The following is a 26,140-nucleotide window of genomic DNA, read 5'->3' as shown; positions in this document are numbered from 1 at the left end:
TAAAATGATGAGGTCTTTCAAAGGGAGTCAGGAATGAACTGAAAAAGCTCCCAATCACCACAGCTGTAATGAATTGAGCAAGAAAACAAATAAAGCAGATTAGATTATAATACAATGCATAAAAGAAATATTTATAAATATATGCTAATATAAATGAATTAAAAATATAAAACTGTGCAAGAAAAACACATCCTCCAAGCAGAGGCATTGCAAATAATTAATATTAAATATTTCCTCTTCAAAGAAATGGAGAATAACTTCCTCTTTTGGTGAGGGCTTCGCATAGTACTTTCTTTCCAAAGAGACTAGTATGGAAAAAGGGAAAAAGACTAACTTTACTGAGTTTAAGCTTTACTATTAAACGTATTGCATCACAGATGGGATCTTGGAAGAGAAAAACATTAGGTGAAAGTAAGGGAAGTTTGAATAAAGTCTGAAATGTGGTTAACGATAATGCATCAATATTTGCTTATTAATTGTGATAGATATACCATAATAATATATTAATAACAGAGGAAACTATTTTTGGGTTATATAAGAACTCTATTTTATCTTTACAACTTAATTATAATTCTAAGACTGTACTAAAATGTACGCTTTCAAAGTAGATGTTTTTCTTAAAACTCAAAAGCACTATAAAAATTTGGATAATACCAGATGGAGAAATTAAGTCTGGCAAATCCAAGTGTATTGAAGATGTGGAGCCATTATATAGTTCATAGTCACTGCTGGAAGAAATGTGGATTCGGACAAATACTTGGAAAACAATTTACATTATTTTCAAAAAGACCCAATAGTTTTAAAATAGAACACAGAATACCCAGTCATCCCTGTATGTATACTGGGGAAAAGTCTATAAAATGCTCAACTGGGAACATTAACAAAACAAGGTTATTACAATATTATTCTTTAAAGTAAACATGGGAAGTCCTTCAAATGGCCGTCAGTAGGAGACTTCAAAGAACATGGTCACAGTAAAGTGAAATACGGCAATTAAAAATAATGCCAACCTTAAAAAAAAAAAAAAGTTATAGAAAAATGTTTTTAGTATGATACCACATTTGTAATTTTCTCAAATAATAGACTGAGTTTTGTATATGTATGTGTGTAAGTAATAATCATTCGTTATAATATAAAGAGAGCAATCATATGCCTTAAAAAAATCCCGGTATTTTTTGTGCTTTAGGTAGAGCAAAACAAGTGAATAAAAATTAGGGAATAACACACAGAAAATATTTTGTACGGTGTACTTCTTAAACTTATATTTAAAAAACAAATGGTTGAAACAAGTGTTGGTGAAAATGTGGAGATGAAAAAACCCTCTTGTACTGTTGGTGGGAATGCAAACTGGTGCAGCCACTGTGGAAAACAGTACAGAGCTTCCTTGAAAATTAAAAATAGGAATACCCTGTGATCCAGTAATCACATAATTGGGTATTTATCCAAAAAGTACAACAACATTAATTCAAAGGGTTATATGCACCCCTATGTTTACAGCAATATTATTTACAGTAGCCAGATTATGGAAGCAGCCCAAGTGTCCACCAACAGATGAATGAATGCGTGAAGAAGTGGTCTAGGGGCACCTGGGTGGCTCAGTCTGTTATGCATCTGACTCTTGATTTCTTGATTTCAGCTTAGGTCATGACCTCATGGTCTTGAGATTAAGCCCTGCATCAGGCTCTGCACTGGGCGTGGAATGTGCTTGAGACTCTCTCCTCCTCTGCTCCACCCCCCACTTGTGCTTTCTCAATCTCTCTCTCTCTCAAAAAAAGTGGCATATATGTATTACTCAATAAAAAACGAATGAAATCTTGCCATTTGCAACAACATGGATGGACCTAGAGAGTATAATGCTAAGTAAAATAAGTCAGAGGAAGGCAAATACCATATAATCTCACACACATGTAGAGTTTAAGAAACAAACAAATGAACAAAAAATTAAAAAGCGAGAGAGAGACAAACCAAACAGACTCTTAATGGGAGGTGGCTGGGGTGATGGGGGAAGGGTTATTAAAGCATTCAGTTACCATAATTTAAAAAAAGAAAGTACTAAAAAAATTAATTTAAGATAAACAATGAAAAAATTTTTAAAGAAAAAAACATGTTTCATATATTCTTAAGTTGAGCAGTTGAAACAGGGTGCTAGTTTTATTATATTGCTTACTTATTCACTCATTTCTAACATACATGTGGCTATTTAAAAAAACTATATTTTGCATGATTAATTTAAAACATACCAAGGTAGGAAGGATTGTTATTTAAGGATATTTTCTACTACAAATATTATGAAAAATTATTTTGAAATATTTAAAAGCATTTTATCTTAATTTCCAATTAAATGAGAGGGAGAGACCCTTTATAGGATTCTTCATCTGATAAACATGTCCCTAAAAATTATTTCTATTTTTGAGCATTAAAAAAAATTACTTCTAATGCATTCCAAATTTTAAAATATTTTTTTAATGAGGTACTTCTGTGAGAAAAAAATTAACTTGTATAGAAGGGTTGGGGATATTTTCATAAGAAAAAATCAGATATTTTCCATTTAAAAAAAAGACTACAAGAACTTTTAATAATTCATTCTATCATAATAGATAAAGTAGCAAGGAAATACTTCCAGAGAAGGAAATATCATCACTTCTCTTTCTTCTACAAGCAATTAAATAGAGGTATTAGATTTTGCAGAGATAAGATTTCCTAGCTTCATAGTTGATAAATGGATAAATACAATTTAGATTTACTTAATAAGGCATAACTTATCTATTAGCAAATATCTAATTTCACTTAAATTCTTTATTTTTAATTTTAACAGTTACAGTTTGCAATTTGTTTTACAATTTATTTTTTAAAGTAACATACCTGTTAAAGTCACTAAAAGAAAAAAAATCAAGAATATCAACTTTTGATTTAACTCTAGGTTAGATTAAATTTAGAAACAGCTCGCATAGAAGTTTTTTAGATCAGCTAAGCCAGGTTTAACCACGGATGTGTATCACTTTATATATATTTTTTTTTTTACATACATTGAATTAAAATAAAAAATTAAACTTGATTTCCTTTAGTATTTTTTTTCAACTTTTAGCTTTGAGGTGTAATTGATGCACAAAATATTGCATGCAATTAATTTAGACATCTTTCTGAGTTTGGATATATGCAGATACCTGTGAAGGCATCATCATGATCATGGTATTAAATATATACATCAGGGCACCTGAGTGGCTCAGTCAGTTAAGCATCTGCCTTTGGCTCAAGTCATGATCCCAGAGTCCCCAGAGAGGGTTCCCTGCTTGGTGGGGAGTCTTCTTCACCCTCTGCCCCTCACCTCCTCACCCCACATGTACCTCATCTCCAAACATTTCCTTGAGTTCTGTGTACCTTTTTATAAATACTTTCAGCTCTAATATTTTATACTCTGAATCAAACCCATTGCTGCACTTCTAATTCCATTTTTTGATTCCAACCTAAACATATTGCACTTCAGCAAAGCATCCAGAGTATAAGCAAACCCATTCCTGCTGTTTCATGTCGCTTTCTCTACTTCTTGCTAATTTCCTTAAGGTGGACTTCAGGGTTTGCCATTGTTACGTCTTTTATTCATTTCCCATAACATCTTCAGAGAAGTATCACAATTTTGGTAGAAATCTCTGCTTTCTTCTTTCATTAATAAATGACTCAACATAATTGATATAATTGTGTGAGTTTATGGATTTGTGTCTTACAGATTCGTGTTTATTTATTTACTTTTTGCTAGGTTTCCCACTAGATTAAAAACAATACCTAAGCAGAAGGAGTGACTATCTCTTTACTACTGAATTTTGAGAATTCACACAAGTAAGTAGCATGTGGTCACATCCCCATAAAGTGCTTCATGAATGTATTTATAATCTAATAAATATGAGGCTGAATAGTTTTATGTCTATTATTTATCTGTTATTTCGTTTTTAAATTGTTTTTTCTTCCAACTATCATGTAAAATCAAAGAGACATGATGTTTTGTCTTAAGTATTTACATAAATTATTACAGAGCTTAAAATATAGACTATAATATTAATATCATGCTATTTTGTTATAATTTGATATCCAGAAATTTCTTCAATTTTTAAAAAATAGTCAAATGTGGGGCGCCTGGGTGGCTCAGTGGGGTAAGCCGCTGCCTTCAGCTCAGGTCATGATCTCAGGGTCCTGGGATCGAGTACCGCATCGGGCTCTCTGCTTGGCAGGGAGCCTGCTTCCTCCTCTCTCTCTCTCTGCCTGCCTCTCCATCTACTTGTGATTTCTCGCTGTCAAATAAATAAATAAAATCTTAAAAAAAAAAAATAGTCAAATGTGTTTATCCTTTTCTTCATGAATTAATATGTATTAGTTATATAATGGAAAAGTCTGTTCCCATTTAGATACAACATAAATATTCCATGCTATTTTCTTAATCATTTATCATTTACTTTTTATAAATGTAAACGTTTCAAAAATTTGAATAGTAATTGATGTAGCCTATGAGTTGAAGACATAATTTTTGCCAAAGAAGGTACTTTTCAGAGAATATTTAATGAGAAACATACCCTTCAGCATGGATCAGGATGCTTTCTGTATATTGCATTACTTCATAATATTCCATATTTTTCATCTCTCAGGATTCCATTTGGATGTTCTCCCCTTCTTACAATCTTTCTGCACTCTATTCCACATTTTCAAGCAGATTTGGCTTAAAATCCCTTTTAACAAGCATACCTTTAACAAACATGTAGACTGGAAGCAATTCTAGAGAAGGACTCAGCTCTGAACCATCAACACACAACCTTCCTGGAAGCTGAGGAATGAGTACCTCTGTCTTTAGTGGGGGATGTGGTAGAGAGGATTAGGTGATGAACCACAGAATTTCTTACAGCACATCCCTTGCGATTCTCAGACCCACTTACTGAATGGAATTACAAAGACCTCAGTCAAAACCATGAGGAGCTTTAGAGCTGGGGTGGCCTTTCACTGTTGTCTTCCACTCAGGCAAGGGAGTCAGGAACATGCATAGAGGTGTCAGTCAGTTGGGTATCAGCCCCTTTCAGAAGAAGATTTAACATTGGGAAAGGCAGTTCCCTTGTCCCAAGGCCATTCCCAGGAAAACCTTCATCTGTGAGGAGTCAGCAGGTGATTCTCAGAAACTAGGAGGATTCAGCAGGAGTCGCCTGACAATGGAGAGCATGAGTTCTCTGCTTCTGGAGAGGAAGCAGGGCAGAGCACTGTGGATCCACTAGAGACTTGAAGAGTTCATCAGTCAGGTCAGTTGCGAAATGAGAAAATAAAGACTAGAGAGTGGAGAGATCAACTGGAGACAGTTCTTTCATTAAATTTTGATATACAAGAGGATAAGTGTTTTTCTAGAAGAGTAAAAGAAATGGTGGGTAAAATGAATGACCCTTTAAATCCATTTTTAGCTGTAAGAATGTATGGGGTAAGATATATAGTGAATGGCTGTGAAGGGCTTACAAAAGCAGAAACTATGGGTATTTTTTGAAAGGAAAGCCGTGGTGATGATGAGTATAGTACAGAGAAGTTACTCTTGGAACAAACAGGTGATTCAAGGAATTGATTTGTAGTTAGTTTTTAGATTGCAGTTGATTTTGAAGAACTGTGTGCGATGTCAAAAAATCAATACTTCTGTGATTTTTTTTTTCCTTCAAAAGCCTTGGGCAGTGTTGACATACAAGCAAAGGATCGAATGATTGGTTTGATTCAGTGTGAGATTCTACAAAACAAGTGAAATTATCCATTAATGAGGTATATAGTTGAAGTATTGGAGAAAATACAGCTGGATACTTGCTTGATGAGGAAGGAACAAAAATTAGTTTTAAAACACTGATAAATTGGGGGAATATGTAAGTGTAAAGGCCTGACCATTGAGTGAGATCAAATAAAGTACTGGGTGTAATATTTTATAAAATCCATATTGAGCATACTAGTTTTCTTATTGGTTATGATGATAATAAGGATGGGTCACATAGAATGCTTAACCAAAACTAAATGTGTATAAAATAAATTCCTTATATCTATAGGGGAAAAAATGGCTGTATGATTCAGTTATGTATGATTTTGGCTGAAGTAAGTAACAAAAGAAGAATAAGAGTGCTGAAGGGACTGTTGGATATGCTCTCGAGTATGCTCAGATGAGTTAGAAGATACACAGAATTTGGAGATTATAAAGAATTTGACAAGAGTTATAGCTTTTATTACTATGTATTATTCATTTTTATAGTTCAAAGTACAGTAACTTGTCTTATAAAAGAATATAATTTAGGATAATGATAACCTCAGTTATGTAGAAAGATGTAAGCATAATTGCATTACACTTCAATATCTGATTTCTTGATATGTGAAAAGATGTTAAGTATAAAGTATACTTAAAAGATGTTACGTATTAGGTATTAAGTATAAAATTTAGGTTTATAATCTCTGAATAAATTATAATTGGAATAAATCAATTATCTGAATTTGAAAAAAAAATAAGGTCCATTGAATTAACTTTGCCTTTGTGGTAGAAACATTTAGTTTACCTACTGGATACTAGTGCTGACTATGGAATGAATAATCCACTTGCGTAAGTCAGTATCAATGACATTAAGGGCATAGAATGGAACTTGACAATGGATGAATGGCAAAATGGAGGAAAAAATGGAAGCTTATAACAATTTAGATTTATAACTACTAAGTCATAGTAATTTCATATCCACAATTTGCTCCACACCATCAACCAGTTCTATCATTGTATGATGACGGGCAGTAACGGTTTTGGGTAGTCTACACTCATACAGGGTATATACTGCTCTTGTCACACCATTATGAATTTAGTTACTGCTCTTCCAGAATTTCATTACACCTCTCTTTGTCTATAAAGTAGACTCAATAATAACTCTTATTTGTTTCTCATAAAGATCTTTTTTTTTGGGTCATTTTTTCTTTCTAGGAACTTATTAGAATTTTAACCTCCATTTGATTAAAGATCTCTTTCTTCTTAAATCATGGTCATTTTGCATCATTTATGCTCCGTGTCTAAAAATAGAGGAAGTTTCTATTTCCTCCAAATTGGCGATACTCCCATAAAATCTATCAACATGCTACACATGCATTTAACCCAGGAACTCTCTGTGATTACATTGGGGTGGGTTCAGAAATTCTTGGATTGGTATAAATAATTCAGTAGTAAAGTAGAGTGCTGCCATTATACATCAATAGTCTATATTGAATTTCCTATGAAATGCACCTGGATTTTGCTTCCTCCTTCATGTTGTGCTATTTCATTTATTCATTTAAATTTATTTATCAAATATTTATGGACTGTCTAAGATGTCCCCAGCATTTTATTAGACACTTTGGAAAAAATGACAAATGAAGGCAGCTGGTTGCCTGCCTTAAACTCAAAATGAAAGTAAATGGAAATGGAAATTTCAGTTGTAATAAATGCCATGAAGGAAAAGTATATGATGTTATGAGATAATACAGTTGGGAAATCATGGAGATTCAGGGTAGGATTGAGAGAAGAAGAGGGGTTCAAATAAAAAGCAAAAAGTGTGTGTGTGTAGTGATAGGTTGGCGGTGGAGGAAAAGACATACATTGCCGGTAGACGCTGATAAGAAACTTAATGACTATTTTAAGAACAATGGGAAACCTGTAAGTGTTTGTTAGATGGGGAAAAATGATTTTTCTTTATGGAGAAACTATGTCATTGCAGAGAGGGAGGCAAACCATTAGAAACTCTTTAACTATAAGAAACACACTGTGGTGCCTGGGTGGCTCAGTTAATTAAGCGTTCAGGTCATGATCCCCAAGTCTTGGGCTGCTGCCCTATGGGGGGCTCCCTGCCTGGCAGAGTCTGTTCTCCATCCCCCACTTCCCCTCCCCCCACTCATTTTTTCTCTCTCTCTCTCAGATAAATAAATGACATCTTAAAAAAAAAAAAAAAGGAACAGAGGGTTGCCAAAGAGGAGGTGGGTGGAGATGACGTAACTGAGTGATGGGCATTAAGGAGAGCACTTGATGGAATAAGCAATGGGTGTTAGATACAACGGGTGAACCACTAAATTCTAACCCTCATGCTAATAATACAGTATATGTTTACGAAACTTAATTTAAATAAAATTAAAAAAATAAAACAGAAACCCCCCCAGAACCAACTCTGTTGCATGGGAGGGTAGAAGAGAACCAGAAAGAATGGAGGCAATTCAGCTAACGTGTTACTGCACCAGTCACGATGGAGAAAATACAGAAATATATTTGGATTAGGTGGAAGTGATGGAAATGGAGAGAAGTCAAAGATTGCCACACGTGTTCAGGAGATATAGAAGTCCGAATTGATGACAGACTGGGGAGAAGGGGTGATAGAAATGGAGGCTCTGGTTTTGGAGGGGTAAAGTGATTTCATAAAAAATTGAGTCATCTGCAATTTCACATTTTTTTTAAAGATTTTATTTATTTATTTGACAGAGATCACAAGTAGGCAGAGAGGCAGGCAGAGAGAAAGGAAGGGAAGCAGGCTCCCTGCTGAGCAGAGAGCCTGATGCATGGCTTGATCCCAGGACTCTGAGATCATGACCTGAGCCGAAGGCAGAGGCTTAAACCACTGAGCCACCCAGGCACCCCTGCAATTTCACATTTTTGAAGAAAGCCAGTGAATTTGATTTTTTATATACTCAAAAGTGCCGATGAAATATTTAAGAGTTTAAAATATGATGCTTAAAAAAATTTACAAACAGCCAAATTAAAAAAAAAATAGAAGGTGATTGATTATGTCATAAAAGATGTGGAAAAAAAGAAACAAGATTCAGGTCAAATGGAGTGGTGACTCATCACATTAAATGCTGTGGAGATCACTGCGCACTTTAGCAGAGTTGTTTGTTGACATGAAGGGACTGAAACCCCAAAAGAATAGGTATAAATAACTGTTTGGACATTTTTTTCCCACTAGCATCAATGTCTTATTACTTATTTGTCTGGTAGAATGGAAGTATAAACAGGCATGTTGTCACTAATATTGTGAACATGTCACGTACGTACTAGATTTGCAATATGTCACATTACAAAATTATAGTTACCTGATGGGGAAAATATAAGTATTATGATATTATAAATGATAATCTGAAGCTCAGAGAAATTAAACTTTCCTTTCAAAAATATCATAGCTAATAAGTAACAAAGCAGGAATTGAAATAGAGCCATCTGACTTCAAATAGTTAACCTTCAACTTGCCTTTTAACTTCTTTGTCAAGTAAACAAAAATCTGAAATATGAATGAAATAGAAGTTGATTTTTTAACAGAATAATTTACACATCTTGGTCAATTATTAGTATCCCTTCTACACATACACATATGCATATATGAATATAAAAATGGATATGTACACATGCATATATAGGGCTCTGTATATATATATATGTGTACCTGTTAAGTAGAGCTCAATTTCTCAATACCTTCCCATGAATTAAAGAATAAAAAAATTCAGGGATGGTTAAAATACTATATTTTGTGCATATATAATTATGACTAACTAATAATGGTTTTTACTAATAAGGAAAAAAAAATAAAACTGGGACGCCTGGGTGGCTCAGTTGGTTAAGCAGCTGCCTTCGGCTCAGGTCATGATCCCAGCGTCCTGGGATCGAGTCCCATATCGGGCTCCTTGCTCCGCAGGGAGCCTGCTTCTCCGTCTGACTCTGCCTTCCACTCTGTCTGCCTGTGCTCGCTCTCGCTCGCTCTCTCTGACAAATAAATAAAATCTTTTAAAAAAAAAATAAATAAATAAAAAAATAAAACTTCCGAGTAGTTATGGGATGGATATTAAAACCAAAGTTTCAAAGGATTTAAAATTCACCCATCATAAGGTTCCTGGACTTGACTTATTGAGTAGAGATTATGACTTTATCATGACATTTTTGTGATTACATATTGGAGATGACAGTAGAGCCCTAAATCGTTTCTGATGGCCAGCCTAGAAACATCCATTTCTTAGATTCTTAATCCTTCACATAATCCCATTTGACAGACGCTGCTCAAATTTAGACACTATCTTTTTAAGATAACTTTGATTTTTAAAGGAACATGGATTATATGAATGTAGCAATCTAAGCTTTCTCTTTGTACTTATAGAATAGCAATACTTAAGAACGAGGAAATGCTTCAGATATAAGTCAGAAGTCTTCAAAGGGAAACATTTTCATGTTTAATATACTTAATATGTTATAATGCATTTAATGTAAGACATTTAATGATTGTTAACGTTTTCTAGAAGATTTTATTTATTTATTTATTTGACACACAGAGAGAGAGATCACAAATAGGCAGAGAGGCAGGCAGAGGGAGAGGGGGAAGCAGGCTCCCTGCTGAGCAGAGAGCCCAATGTGGAGCTCCATCCCAGGACCCTGAGATCATGACCTGGGCCAAAAGCAGAGGCTTAACCCCCTGAGCCACCCAGGTGCCCCTTAATGTTAACTTTTTAATTCAATTTAAATTATAATCACACCAGCACTTGTAACGTAAAAGCTATTTCATGACAGGATTTTCTTTTTTTAGTCCCAACCTGGCAAAAACTCCTTATTCACTTTTGTACGTGAGCTATTGAGTATGATTTGGGAAGGTATTTTTCAGGTCATCTTTAGGCAATCTTAATGAATTATTAACAAAAACTTTTTAAAAATATAAACAAACATCTTTGTATTGCTCTTACTAATTTATGAATTACTGATTTATCAAACAGTACATTGGAGCCCATTTTACAAATTCCACTGCCTCTTCTCTGAATAGGACCACTTTTTGAGACTGACGCGCTACCTACTCGCTAATGAGGCACCTTAAATAGGACCACTTTAAATTGTATTCCTGAACCTCCTGTTTAGAGTCCTTACAGAAAACATCACATGTAGCATCTTGTGAGATTTTGTCCAATATATGTCACCAAACTTTTATTGGTCCACAATGGACTGTTGATTAGCATTAATAGATAAATGAATGAGATTCTCATTTTCTACAACAGAATATTGTACTTATGTTTATAACATTATATGGTAGTTACCAAGAAGATTATAAAAAAGTTTACCAGTATGAAAGTTAATAATAACCCCTCTCCTTATTTCAGATAAAATGTCATCCTTGGGTCCAAAAGATTATAATACTGTTTTGCATTTGACTGAAGTTTGAGTTTTCACATTATTATCTAATTTGATTCTCTCAAATAATGCTAGGACAGGACGAAGCAGAAATACATTTTTTTTTCTACAAGTGTAGGAAAAAAGGTTCAGAGAGTCCACATTGAAATCCTTTACTCCAATATGTGACTGTAAAGAAATTAAGAAGAAAGTAAACCTGTTAGTTTAGGTAGGAATTTTATTCTTTTTTTTTTTTTTTTAAAGAGACGGGGTCTCGCTATGTTGCCCAGGCTGGAGTGCAGTGGCTATTCACAGGCGCGATCCCACTACTGATCAGCACGGGAGTTTTGACCTGCTCCGTTTCCGACCTGGGCCGGTTCACCCCTCCTTAGGCAACCTGGTGGTCCCCCGCTCCCGGGAGGTCACCATATTGATGCCGAACTTAGTGCGGACACCCGATCGGCATAGCGCACTACAGCCCAGAACTCCTGGGCTCAAGCGATCCTCCTGCCTCAGCCTCCCGAGTAGCTGGGACTACAGGCGCGCGCCACCGCGCCCGGCAGGAATTTTATTCTATGCCATTATTTTTTATTTTCCTCAATTTTATTTTATTATTCCCCAGTTTTACCTCTTATTCTGTGAGTGTGTGTACATGTTTGTGTGTGTGTTGAATATAATAATCATTTTTAAAAGATGGAATTAAATTTAATCAAGAAGGTTAATATCTGTACAATGGAAACTATAAGACATTGATGAGAGTAACTGAATATACAAGTAAATGGAAAGAAATCCCATATTCACTGATCAGAGCAATTAATATTGTTAAAATGTTAATACTACCAGGGCGCCTGGGTGTCTCAATGCGTTGGTTAAACGTCTGCTTTTGGCTCAGGTCATGATCCCAGGGTCCTGGGATGGAGTCCCACATCGGGCTCCTTACTTAATCCTTATGCCAAGAGTCCTTTTCTCCCTCTCTTTCTGCTTCTCCTCCCCCAGCTCTTGCTCTCTGTCTCACTCACTTTCTCTTAAATAAAGAAATAAAATATTAAAAAAAAAACTTCATACTACCCCAAATTACTTGTAGATTCAGTACAATCCCTATCAATACTCTAAGGACACTTTTTTACAGAAATAAAAGTAATTCCAAATATTGTACAGATCACAAAGACCTCTAATAACCAAAGCAATTCTGAGAAAGAACAAAAACAGTCATATTTCCTGATTTGAAACTATACTCCAAAGCTGTAGTAACCCACAGAATGGCACTGGCATTGTAGTCGACACATAGACCAATGGGACAGAATCAAGAGCCCAGAAATGAACCCTCAAACATAGAGTCAACTAATATTTGACGGGGAAACCAAGACTACTCAATGGGGAAAGGAACATCTCCTCAATAAATTGTTGGGAAAACTTGATAATTACATGTAGAAGAATGAAATTGGATCCTTATCTTGCACTACTTAAAAAAATTAACTCAGTATGGATTAAAGACTTAACCACAGACATGAAACCATAAAACTCCTAGAAGAAAGCATAGAGGAAAAGCCCCTTGACATTGTTCTTGTCAATGACTTTTTAATAAGGCAGAAAAAGTGCAAGCAACAAAAGCAAAAAGTAATAAATGCAACCATGTCAAACTAAAAAGAAATTTCTGCATAGCAAAAAAACTTAAAAAATGAAAAGACAACATATGGAATGAAAGAGAATGTAAATTATACATCTGTTAAGGTGTTATTAGTCAAAATATATAAAGAACTCCTACAATTCAGTAACAAGAAAACAATCCAATTAAAAAATTGTCCAAGGAATTGAATCAACATTTTTCCAAAGAAGATTTACAAATGACCAACAAGTACATGAAAGATGCTCAACCTCACTAGTTACCCGGGAAATGCAAATCAAAACTACAACGAGATGTCACCTGCTTCCTGGTCAAAAGGTACACTCAGTTATAAGATGAATGTTTTGGGAATCTAATATACACTATGCTGATTATAGTTAATAATGTATTAGATGCTAGAAAGTTTCAAAGAGAGTAAATATTTCATAAAAAAGAAGAAAAAAGAAAAGGAAAATAAAAGAAAAATAGAAAAGAAAACCAAGATGGGACACCTGGGTGGCTCAGTGGGTTAAGCCTCTGCCTTTTGCTCAGATCAATGATCTCAGGGTCCTGGGATCGAGCCCCACATGGGGCTCCCTGCTCAGCAAGGAGCCTGCCTCTCTGCCTACTTGTGATCTTTATCTGTCAAATAAATAAATACAATCCTTAAAAAAAAAAAAAAAGAGAAAAAAAAAAAAAAAAGATAAAAGTAAAGGAAAGAAAGAAATGGTAATTATGTGAGGATGCGAGCTATGGAGATACTAGCTGATAGTGCAATGGTAATCATTTGACAATATAGAAGTATAGCAAATCAACATCTTACACATCTTGAACTTACACAATGTTATATCTCAATAAAGAAGATAGAATTATAACTTGTAGGGCAAGGATGGACTACTTTGCTCTTTGAAAAGACAAAAAAGAAAATGAGCATAAGGTATTAATTAGTATTTTTCCTTGTAGCGTTGCTCTACAAAGTATTTTCTCTACTACTGTTTTATGTTATTTTAGTGCCTCACAAAGTCTTACTGATGTTTTTCTCAAAGGTTTCTGTCACCAAATCCACTTAGGAAACTAAGTTCAGAGATCATGGAAATTGTTTATTTTCCTCTAAAAAAGTCTCATTCACATGGACTTTCAAATACTAAGATGAGCAACTTATAATGCTCTGATTGAAAGTAGATTCATTGGTTTCTCTCAACTGAGTTTCCAGTCTTCATAAATACATTAGGCTTTAAAGTATAAAACCAAACTAACCAAACTGTGACAAAATCTACTAAAAAATTTCCTATTCCCTCCTATAGGTCTTGGGTTCAGATATAATGATCTAATTGAAGGATTTGCTTTTTCTTTTTAAAGGTAAAATTGCTGATTCACGATATTACAGTGACAGTATATTTCACCTTTGGAAGAGCCTTAGACATACCTTTGCATTACTATAATAATTAATGTTCATTTTCCCTTAGAAACATTAATTTTACAAAATGCACACACACATTTTAACTCCCTTGGGGGGGAAAAACACACTTCTACCTATGGCAAGTCTATGCAAAAGCTGTTATAAAAAAACAGCAGCTTAGTATCATAACTTACACGCTGCTTCAAACACATTACTAGTTTTCCTGACTTACTGAGTACTTACATGAAAAGTGTTTATATATACGTCAGTTCTGAAAAGCAGTGAGGATTATGAAATACAACAATGCTATCAATATTTTTAACTGTCAAGGTTGTTTAAGAAGCAACAAGGAACCATTGGATATCTGAGTGTGTGAAGTAAAAAAAAATTTTTGCCAGTAAAAACAAGATAATGTTACAGTGATATCATTAGTCATCCTACAACCTTATCTATCCTGGTTCTATATTCTTTACAAGACACTAAATCAATGTTTTCATGTAGCTAGGAAGAAAGTTCAGAGTTTTTACTTTACTATCATTGAAAGATAGTGCATATGTGAAAGGCAAATATCATGAAATGAAGGAAAACTTTGAAAGTATTGGGGAAAGAACATTTTTTCAGGTATTCATGGAATGCAGACCCTACTATTAATACTTCAAAACAAATTAGAAATCCAACGGAAGTTGTTACAAGAAACATCATAACTATGGCAAAAATAATGTCAGAAATATAAATTAAAATGAAGACCTACATAATTGCTCAATTAATTTTGATATCTGGGAAATCCAGGAAAACTCCACCACTGCATACTTGCCTGCTACCTCTCTCCAAAAAGCTAAGGTAAAAAACAAAAACTCTGTATTTAGAACAAAATACCTATTAACTTTTAAATTCTTATGATTTTGATTTAATCTCTTTGAATAGTTAGATGGATGGGATATCTGGTGGCTCAATTGGTTAAGCCTCTCACTCTTGATTTCAGGTCAGATCATGATCACAGGGTCCTGGTATCAAGCCTAGCATAGTGCACTGCCCCCTGTCCTGCCCCCCAGTTGAGAATAAGCTTGAGATTCTCTTTCTTGCGCTCTGCCCTTCCCCCATTGCTCTCTCTCTAAAATAATAAAATAAATCATTAAAAAGTTAGATGGGGAAAGAAATGAGTTTATCTAAAATCTTTAGGGAATTTTCATAATAGCCATAAAAATATTTCTCAAAAGTGTAGTTTCTCAAGCTCTCCTTGACACTCCTAATGGTGAATGTGGGAGAACTATCAATCTCTAACTTTGGTACACATGGTAAAATAACCTAGAATCACAGAATAAAGAAGAACAAAGATTTCAGGATAGGAATAAAACAGGAACTGGAGGAAAGAAAGTGGCCCCTTGTTTTCTAACAAAAGAAAAAATATGTATTATTTTGCAAGTGAGCTGATGCTAAATCTTGCCTAAGATGTAGAATTATCTTACAAAAAGGTTAGGAGAAAAGAATATTTTCACATAAGATTGGTAAGTAAGCTATATAAAATTATTTGGCAATTTGAGTATGCTTTTTAATGCATGCCACATTTTAAGTTTAATTTTAGAAATTTCTCAGGAGATATCTCAAGACTTAATAAATGGGATTTTTGCTGAAAACATTTTTTCTTGAATTATTATTCCATGTGGAATTATCTGTAGGTTCATTTGCATAGCATAAACAAATTATGTAAATTTTTAAATCTAATTGTTGTGATTATCTCAAATCCTTTACTAAAGGATATTTATTTATTTATTTAAATTTTATTTATTTATTTGACAGACAAAAATCACAAGTAGCCAGAGAAGCAGGCAGAGAGAGAGGAGGAAGCAGACTCCCTGCTGAGCAGAGAGCTCCATGCGGGGCTGGATCCCAGGACCCTGAGATCATGACCTGAGCTGAAGGCAGGGGCTTTAACCCACTGAGCCACCCAGGTGCCCCATTAAAGGATATTTAATAACTACACAAAACTCTATACGTTCTGCATTCAATTCCTTTGTCAGACATGTGACTTCCAAATATTTTCTCCCAATTTGAAATTTATCTTTTTGTCTCTTAATGATGTCTTTTGGAAAGCAAAATACATATATTTTTTAACTATTGTTATGATTTTGATGGAGTCAATTTTTTTCTTAATTGTTCTTTTGGTGTCAAACTAAGAAATCTTAAGTTAATCTTAGTTTGTAAAGTTTTTGTCTGATTTTTATTTTCTCTAACAGTTTTATAACTTTACTTTTAACATTCAGATCTTTGGTTCCTTTTGGGTGAATTTATAGATAAATTATGAGGCTCATGTTGATGTTCTTCCTTTTTTTTTTTTGGATCCATTGTTTCAATATCATTTGTTAAAAAGATTATCCTTCTAGAATTAAATTCTGTAGGTATTTTATTAAAAACCAAATGCTATATTTGCACAGATCTTTTTATGGACTTTCTATTCTGTTCCATTGATTTATTTATCCTTTTCCCAGTTCCACAGCATTTTGAGTACTGTATCTTTATTTTAAATCTTAATGTCTAACCTCATTCTTTCTTTTTTTTTTCACATTGTTCTTATCTTGTTCCTAATCCCTCCTTGTATGTTTTAAAATAAATTTACCTAACTAAAAAAATGCATCACTTTTGATCAGAATATTATGTTGTATTAAATCAATAGATCCATTTGGGGAGAATTAATGTTTCCAAGACAATGAGTCTTCCATTCCAAGAATATAGTATATCAATTTATTTAGATTTTCTTTGATTTTCTTTTTAGCATTTTGTAGACTTTAGTGCATAGATGTTAGAGATCATTTGCTACATTTATATATAAGCATTTAATTTTGCTGGGGCTAATATAAGAGCTATTTTTTGATGTTTTTATTTCCACTTGTACATTGCTAATATATAGAAATAAAATTGCTTTTTGTGTACTGACTTGTTATCTTGCAACCATATTAATCTCACTTCTTAGTCCTGGGAGTCTTTCTGTAGATTCCTCTGAATTTTCTACATACAGAATCACATTGTATATAATGGATGCTTATTTCTTCCTTTAAAGCTGAATGCTCTTTCCTATTGCAGTTGCTAAGATTTTCATCACTGTATTGAATACAAGTGCTTGGGACAGGATATTCTTGTCTTGTTCCTGATCTTAACAAATAATTATTAATTCTTTACCCATTAAATTTGATATTATATGTGCATATGACCATGGGTATTTTTCTTCCTTAGACTGTTACTAAGGTGGGTTATATTGGTTAATTTTCAAATATTAAATGGGCCTTGTATTCTTAGAATAAATCCCATTTGGTTATGGTATACTGGTTCTTTTATACACCTGTGAATTGATTTTCTAACATTTGTTGAGAACTTTTTTGCATGTGTCTAAATTTATGAAGTATATTGGTATATAGGTCTTCTTTTCTGCTTTTAGTGTTAAATGTGTCAAGGGGTGCTCTTTTCTGCTTTCCAGAAAAGATTATATAGAATAGGAATTATTTCTTCTCAATATTTGAACTGTGTTCCAACCCAAAAATTATCCAGATACTTTTCTGCACATTTTTAAACTAAAAATTTGGTTTACCTAATGGTTATATATTCAGATTATCTGTTTCATCTGGAGTGAATTTTGAGAGTGCATAGGGTTGTTTGTAGCATTATATTAGCATTAACATTCATTAGTATCTATTTAATGGATGCAGGGTTTCTAATGGTACATCTTTTTTAATCTTAATTTTCAGAGTTCGTATCTTTATTTTTTTCTTTTTCATTTTATCAGTCTTGCTAAGAAGTTTATATACATTTTATTGATCTTTTCAAAGAAATATATTGAATTCATTGATCTTTTCCATTATTTTTCTTTTTTCAATTTTATTGATTTCTGCTTCTATCTTTATTAAATTAACTATATTTGGTGTCAATGTGTTCTTCTTTTCTAGTTTATTCAAGGGGAAAAATGGATTACCATTTTGAGAACTTCTTCCTTTTCTAATATAACACTATAATTACCCTTCTAAGAACTCCATTTAGTTATATTCCACAAATATTTACATGCTATAGTTTGATTTTTATTTAATTCAAGGTGTATTCTAATTTCCTTTGATAATTATACTCTGACATTCAAATTACCTAGAACCTTATGGCTTAATATCATGTTTCTGGTTATTTTCATCTTATTTTGTATCAATTCCTAGTTTAATTTTAGATGGTCTGAGAACATTTTGTATGATTATCTTTTTTAAATTTAATTGTCTTTATGAAAGACCTGAAATACAGCTTGCCTTAGTAAATGTTCCATGTGTACTTGAAAAAAAAAATTGCTATTTTGTTAAGTGGAGAGTTCTAGAAATGTCAGTGAGATTCACCTGGTTGATGGTGTTCAGCTCTTCTGTATATTTGCTAATTTTCTGTCTATTAATTCTATTAGTGAGAAACTGTTAAAATATATATAAATATATTTATATTTTTAAATTTTGCCTTCAGTTTTGCTTCATGTATTTTGGAGGTCTGTGGTTTAGTTCATCAAGATTTTTATGTATTCTTGGAGATTTTCTCATTTTATATGAATTCTTTGTAATTTGCTTTTCTCTGAAATCTACTTTACCTGATATTAATATAACTGCCTTACCTGGCTCCTGATTGATGTTTGCATGTTAGAAAGCTCTCCTCTTTTTACTTTTAGTCTGAGCTCTTGAAAGATATTGTTATGCATTTTTCTTTCTATTTCATTTTAAGTCTTGCTTGTAGATAACATATAGTTGATTCGTTTTCTTTTTTAAGCTATTCTCTTAGTTTCTGAATGCTTTGACCATTTTCAGCTAATATGTATATTAGCTTGTACATTTAGACCATTTAGAATTGATGTGGTTAATGTAATATGTAAAGTACTGATATGGTTATAGACATGACCATATTTCCCTAATCTCTCTGGCTTTACTCTCTCAGACAAGACTCCAGGCAGAAATCTTGATGCAGTCTTCACTTGTCCAACTACCTCAGCTGAAATGTTCTAATTTTTATCTCCTGCCTCTACTTCCTAAGTAGCTAATACCAAGTTTAGTTTTAGCCTATCTTCACTTAAGTTTTTTAGTATTCGGATTTTCTATTTTACTTGATTTTATAATGTTTTGCTCTCTTACTTCTTGAGCAAATGCTTCTCAAAACACAAGTTTTACATCACTAATTTCACAAATTTTATCGTCATAGGAAGAAAAACTCTTACCCTTTGGTGTTTAATATATATTTTGCCTATTATTGCTTTTTTAAACTTTTTCTCGGTATCTTTTTAAAATATTAATTTTGGGGACCTGAGTGGCTCAGTAGGTTGGGCATCAGCCTTTGGCTCAGGTCATGATCCTGGAGACCCGGGATGGAGTCCTGCATGGGGCTCCCTGTTCAGCAGGGAGTCTGCTTCTCCCTCTGCCTCTCACCCCCCTCTCCTGTTCTCTCTTTCATTCTCTCTCTGTCTTTCTCAAATAAAAATAACATCTTTTAAAAAATATGAATTTTGTTATGATCTCTGCCAGATTTCAAATTTTAAAAGTTCCTTTAGGTACACAATTGTGTAGTGAGCTATGAGCAAACACTTTTTCTAACTCTAAACATAAAAAGAAGTATCCTCCTCAAGTGACTATAAACTTTAAGAGATACTTGTTTTCCTTCTCTCTTAGTGCAAGTGAAGTCCACCTTTTATAGCATAGTCCAGCCCCTCTTATATTACTAATCATGAGGCTTAGCCTAGCTCTTTGATTTATTGTTATGTTATAAAGAACAAACTTTCCTTAAAATATTCTTAGAGTATGTTTAATGCATCAGTACTTTCAATTCTTTTCTGTAACTGGTTCTTTTTTTGTAATCAGTTTTAGCATTAAATTCCCTATTTCATACATAAATAAAAGTAAAATTAATAAGCTTTTTAATAGTTAATTTGTAAAATACATTATTGGAAAATATATAATTATATTTATAAGTTCAGTAGCACTTGTAAATAATGTGAACAATAATGGTCCTATAAACATTTAAATGTATTTTTTCTTATGTCAGACATATTTGGAAAATGTGTATCTTCTTGAAGAAAATGCAAAGTTTCCAAGAAATAGTTTCTTTATATTATGCTGTTTCAAATATTTTAGTATTAGGAATTATTTAAGCTTACTATTACTTCTATAAAGAAAAAAAGTATTGCTCTTTTCTTGAAATTTATCTCTTTAAACCATGAGATAAAAACTGCAGTATTTGCATTTTTGCAAATCTGGTTAGGATCAGCACATTAATTTTGCCAGTTTTGCTGGCTGTGCATAATTTTTGCTCCACTATTAATTTTTGTAGGTATATGCAATGAGACTGTTCCTTCCTTGGCCTTAAAAACTAAGTTTATTTGATATATATTTCAAAAAGATATATCATGAAAGATGATACACTTAAAGGGAATTAAATATAAGTTAAAATACTAGGAACTTATATATGAAGACCTTAGCTTAAGCTTGAGGTTATTAATGGCATTCATTATAAGACTGAACAACTTTATATACCAAAAATAAAGTACTAAAAACTTCTTAGAAAAATGTAAATTTAACAAGGCTTATCTTGTTTACTTCTATAGCCTCTGTACCTAGAACAACATTTATTATATTATAGGCAGTCAATAAATATTTAAGGAAATATATATATATGTCTTTATTTGTATGTGTGTGTGTCTTAAAAACAACAATAAAAATAAGAGTAAAAGCCTAAAATATCTCAGGATATTCACACATACTTAGGAAATAAACACAGTGAATATTATTGAGACATAAAATAGGTAAAAAATGCAAAAGGTTTGGAGTTTAAAATATCATAATTTAAAATAAAGCTGTTTTTACCGCTTTTACTGTTTAAGAAATAATTTTATTTTAACTTTTTGAACTCAGTGTTAGGAGTTATATGTAGTGAAATAAGTAGTGACAGATCGAGTCTTCTTTAAGGGACAAGTGTTCAGTATATCCAGATTTCCAGTGTTTAAAAAGAAACTGTGTTCAGCAGACAAGAGCATTAAATATGAGATCTTTAAATACTACACTTGGCTGGCAAGTGTAATAGGTTCTCTAGATGATAATGAAATAAATAATTTCAGAAATATATAAAAAGTATAAAATATCTTAAAACTACATGCAATCTAAAGTATTTCTATATAATCTATTGTTATAGTTAGTGTTAAAAAGTGGTAATAACCACGGAAGACCCTGAAGTGAATTGACAGAAAGGAAAAAAATATTAAAATCCTACAAGTTGAAGTGATTGGGGGGGGGACACATCTATTTCTTAATAAAGTTATATTTATTGATAGAGAAAGATGAGAGGTTGATTGACAAGAAGGAAACAAAGGCCTATATTAATCCTTACAATTCATAAAGTGATGGAGGGATAGCCACACTGAGTGTCAAAATCAACACTGACAGGGTAGTAGTATTTCTTAACTTTTTTTCTATTATTGGTCCTTAGAGAAATTACCTAAGTATCGCAAGTTATCGACACAATGAAAATTTTCAAACTCACTACCTTTTAATATTAACAAGAATGCGAACTTCTTAACTTCTTCTCGGATATATTTTTTAAATGTCTTCTTGCAAATTATTTTTCTTCCATGTTAACATACAGATTCTTCCTCCCCACCCCCAACCCCCCAGAGTCTTACAAGCAGAATTTTCCTTTTTTTTTTTTTTTTACTGTCTAATGAATTTTTGGAAATAAATTTGTATTGCAAGATTTAGATGACATAGGCATCTATATTATAAGTAATATTTATTCATTTAAATAGCTCATCATTCTAATATATATAATCAGTGGTTCCATCTCAAACAAAGGAAACAAACCAAACAGAATTTTATAAACATGTAACCCAAAAGGAATTTGCTGTATTATTCAAGGCATTTCAGAGTATAAATTTTAGAGTGATATTTTAAGGGACACCTGAGATACATAGAATACCCTAATTCTTATATTCTACATTTATAGTATAATAAAATTTGTGATAAAAAATCTTAAAAGTAATTTGTCTTTCAAGTGCCATGATCCTTAAAGTGTTCTTTTGCAAAATTAAAAATAATAAACAAACAACTGTTCATCAACATTTTTACTGATCATATTTTAGCCTATACACAATTTTATGTGTCTCACTCCAGACTGGGGGAAAGATTGTCATAGATTCATTTCCCTTAATAGTAAATCTATCTTATTATCCTTTGTGTGTTTTCTTACTCTAATTCTTTCTCATGAAGAAATGTGCTAAAACTGCAATTTGGTAACTCTGCTTTCCATTGTTTTAAATGATAATTTAGTGAACACATCAATTTACTAAACTTCGTTTATCATCCATCTAGAAAAGAAATCCAGCAATACTCAAGTGACTCTGAGAATTTCTTCATTGTCTAGAATTTTATGTAGAGACATATATATAGGTTTTTTTCTAACTGGAATTACATACAGATGACTACCCATGTCCTTATAAAGAAATATTAGTCATACTTTTCTAGAAATACCAAAATAGTGTGTAAAATCATATCAGCTCTTTATATATAAAGATAAGCAAATTAGTGCTCCCATCTCTACCTTTAATTTTGCCCCAAGGCTCATATTTCGTCCTAAGCCTTTGCACAAACGGGAAAACATATTCTCAGGACCACATACACAAGCAACGACATAGACCACTTACTCTTCTCTTAACCTGTGTTTGGTCTCATTGCTCAAGGCATTATGTTAAAATTTATTTACTTCAGCTGACTATAAAATATTCTTGGTATCTATTCTTATCACAACTATATCTCTATATATGTGTAACATATCCACCCTTTAAGGCTTTTTAAAAAATGAGATATTATTGTTCACCCTGTGTATCCAGACACTATAGTATAATGGTATTTGGAAGCCTTGAGCAAGTCACATCACCCTTATGAATATCAGTTTTCTAGTACAGTAATACAAAAATCTCTAGATTATTTTAAATATTAAGTTATACAATAAGAATAAATCATCCAATATTACATTAAGGATATAATAGTTATTCAATTAATACCAATTTTATTCCTTTGCTATTCATTGTAGTTAATGGGTCAGTTACACCTTTTTATTAAGACGTGTGGAATATATCAGAAGACATTAGCTACCAGTATAATGAAAAAAGTTAACATAATAAAGATGGATGGTGTGCATAAAGGAATACATGATAAATATTATGTACATTTAATTTTCTATACACAATTCATTGTCTTTCATTGTCAACAGGGTTTAACTGTAGTGAGTTATAAGCAAAACAGTTAAATTTACTGAGCCTTATGATAAATAAGAATTAATTGGAAGGTTCTATGTATGTAATGAATGGATTACTTATATTCAAAGATTGAGGATTTCATGACAAATTAAAACTACTCACTTATACTATGTTTTCTGTGTGTTTATATATAAAGATTAAGTTGTTATAGTGTATCCTTATGATTGGTAGAATGTTAAGTTTGAATTTAACGTTATTATAATACTCGTTCTACTGCAGATCTACTGGTGGATGGTAATAGTTAATATTCAGGTAATATCAGTGTTATTATTCAAGGACAATGAGCTTGAAAATTAATCTAAGACACTAATCCTTAAATATAAACTGTATTAATTATATGACAAATTTAAATACATTATTTTATTAAAACATAATTATGGCCTGATTCCATCAGATATAGTTACTATATACTATAGTTACTATAGTTATTTTTGCTATAACTCCTTTTGAATTATTACATAATGGAATATTTCAATAGATAGAAAATATATACTAATATATTCCACATAAAGAGTTGGTGCTTTATGGGCAGATAATACTTCAATTAAGATTTTGCATTTTTCTTATGACCTTCATTTGTAATTAAAGTGAGAAAGAAAGGGAAGTAAGTAATTAATGAGAAAGAAGACTTTCCATTATTTATTTTTTATTATTTTAAAATGGCAAGTTAGTATATTTAAATGAATTAAAAATATAATTTCTACAAATATTAAAATTTCTTTTCTATTGTTTCTTACAAATAGTCTTATATTACAATGTTAACCAAATGTGGATTGTTCCCCATTTTATAGAAATTACAATACTTGTCAATATGCAGTTGTCACTTGAGCAGCTGTACTCCACAAAAGATTTTCCAGCATAATGATAAGAACTTCAGATAGCAATTTTTTCTCAGCAGGGCTCAGAGCGGGAACAAAAGCTGTGAGTCTGTCAATAAATAAATAAAATCTTTAAAAAAAAAAAAAAAAAAAGTTTTCCAGCATAATGATTTTAGCAATTTTTTTAGAAAATGAAGTAATAAGTAGTGTGAAATATGTATGAGGACATATGTTGTCTTGGAAAAAAAAATGAATTGAGTATATCTTCTTACACGCATATTAATGATGATGATGGCATTTAAAATAAAAATGAAATTCTGTAACTGCAGAACTATAAATCCAGAATATCAGCTGGAGAATACAGGTGTCTTGACAGCTGCGAAACTCAATAAAATAAATTTCAAAAAGCAACAAAAACTGAAAGTCTCTTGCCAACCACACAGACCCACACACACATACATGTACACACACACCCCCTCACACATCAAGGTCTCTTCCCCATGTCTGCCTACATAGCAGAATCAACATAAAACCTGCATGTAAAAAAATTAAAATCTAAGCTCTTTGTGTACAGGATATACTCAGTAAACTAATTAGTACTGAGGTATTTAAGAAATACTAGTTTTTAACATTTACACATATCAGCATTTATTTTACATTTAGATAACTATTTCATGAAAATACATTATTTTTTACAGAGGATCCATATATCCAGAGTATGTAATAGCAGATTTCATAACTTCTTATTAAACATGGGAATTTTGTTATTTTGAAGTGTCAGATGATTATTAGTATATCCATGTACATATACACTTATCTGTTGTATTTTTGTAAAATGCCCATTATATGTGGAGTTAAAGTCTCTCACTACATAGAAACATACAGTTGAAACAATTGTGTGCATTTTGATTCTTTTCTTTGTAGAATCATATATAACTAGCTGGAAGACCAAAATCTAATTTCTTTAAGTCTAGTAGTTAATATAACGTGACTCAGAAAATTTTCCACATATTTCTTTTCAATGCATTTTTAGACTTAATTTTTCAAGCACAACTTATAAATCTTAGAAAGAATAGCTATGATTAATTCATTCACAATTTGGCACTCTGTAAATCCTTCATAACTTGATACAGTGATCCCTTAATGCTAATGTAGAATCTCTTTCTTTATTGTATTAGTAACAGATTAGCCCTGTTATTTATAATTCATTCAAGTGGAAAAATGGCTTTCCATATTATCTTTTGTAAAAATGTTTTCTGCTTTCTTGTTGTAGGTTGCTAAGTTAGCAGTGAAATATATTTTTTGACACAATACATCAATTTTGATATTAACATAATACTTAGTGTAAAGTAGAAGTTCTTAAAATGATTGTATTTTTATATCTATAATTGACGTAACTGTTAATTCCCCATAATGCTTTGTTTCCCAAGAGATACAAATATTTTGTGAATAAAGTTTCAATAAATACAAGTGTTAAACTAAGGCAGTTCCTTAAAATTACAAATTCAAGATTCTCGGGAGTGGAGTGTAGGGTGATGTCTGTTACCTGTTCTTTTTTAACATAGAAATCACAGTGAAGAATGATGAAGGTCATATCTACTGGTTATATTTGCTGTTTTACAATATGTAAAATATCTTACATAAACAGTATTTATACCAAATAAGAAGCAATAATTAAAATTTTCCAAGTCAGACGTTTGTTAAAATATCAACAAAATTCTGTTTGCGGAGATATATTTATAGACTTTAGCCTGAAAAAAAAAACAAAAAACAAACAAACACATTCAGTGCTAAAATTGGATAAATCTCATCCAAAATGATAGGTATATTTAGGCAGTCCTGAGCTAAACTGAGCCTTGCGGAAGGGAAGATGTGGAAGAACCAGTTCTTA

The sequence above is a fragment of the Mustela putorius genome, unplaced genomic scaffold (assembly GCF_011764305.1).
Source record: "Mustela putorius furo isolate JIRA1106 unplaced genomic scaffold, ASM1176430v1.1 tig00003932_pilon_pilon_pilon:0A:0A, whole genome shotgun sequence".
Lineage (NCBI taxonomy): Eukaryota > Metazoa > Chordata > Mammalia > Carnivora > Mustelidae > Mustela > Mustela putorius.
Note: the sequence above shows the minus strand (reverse complement) of the source record.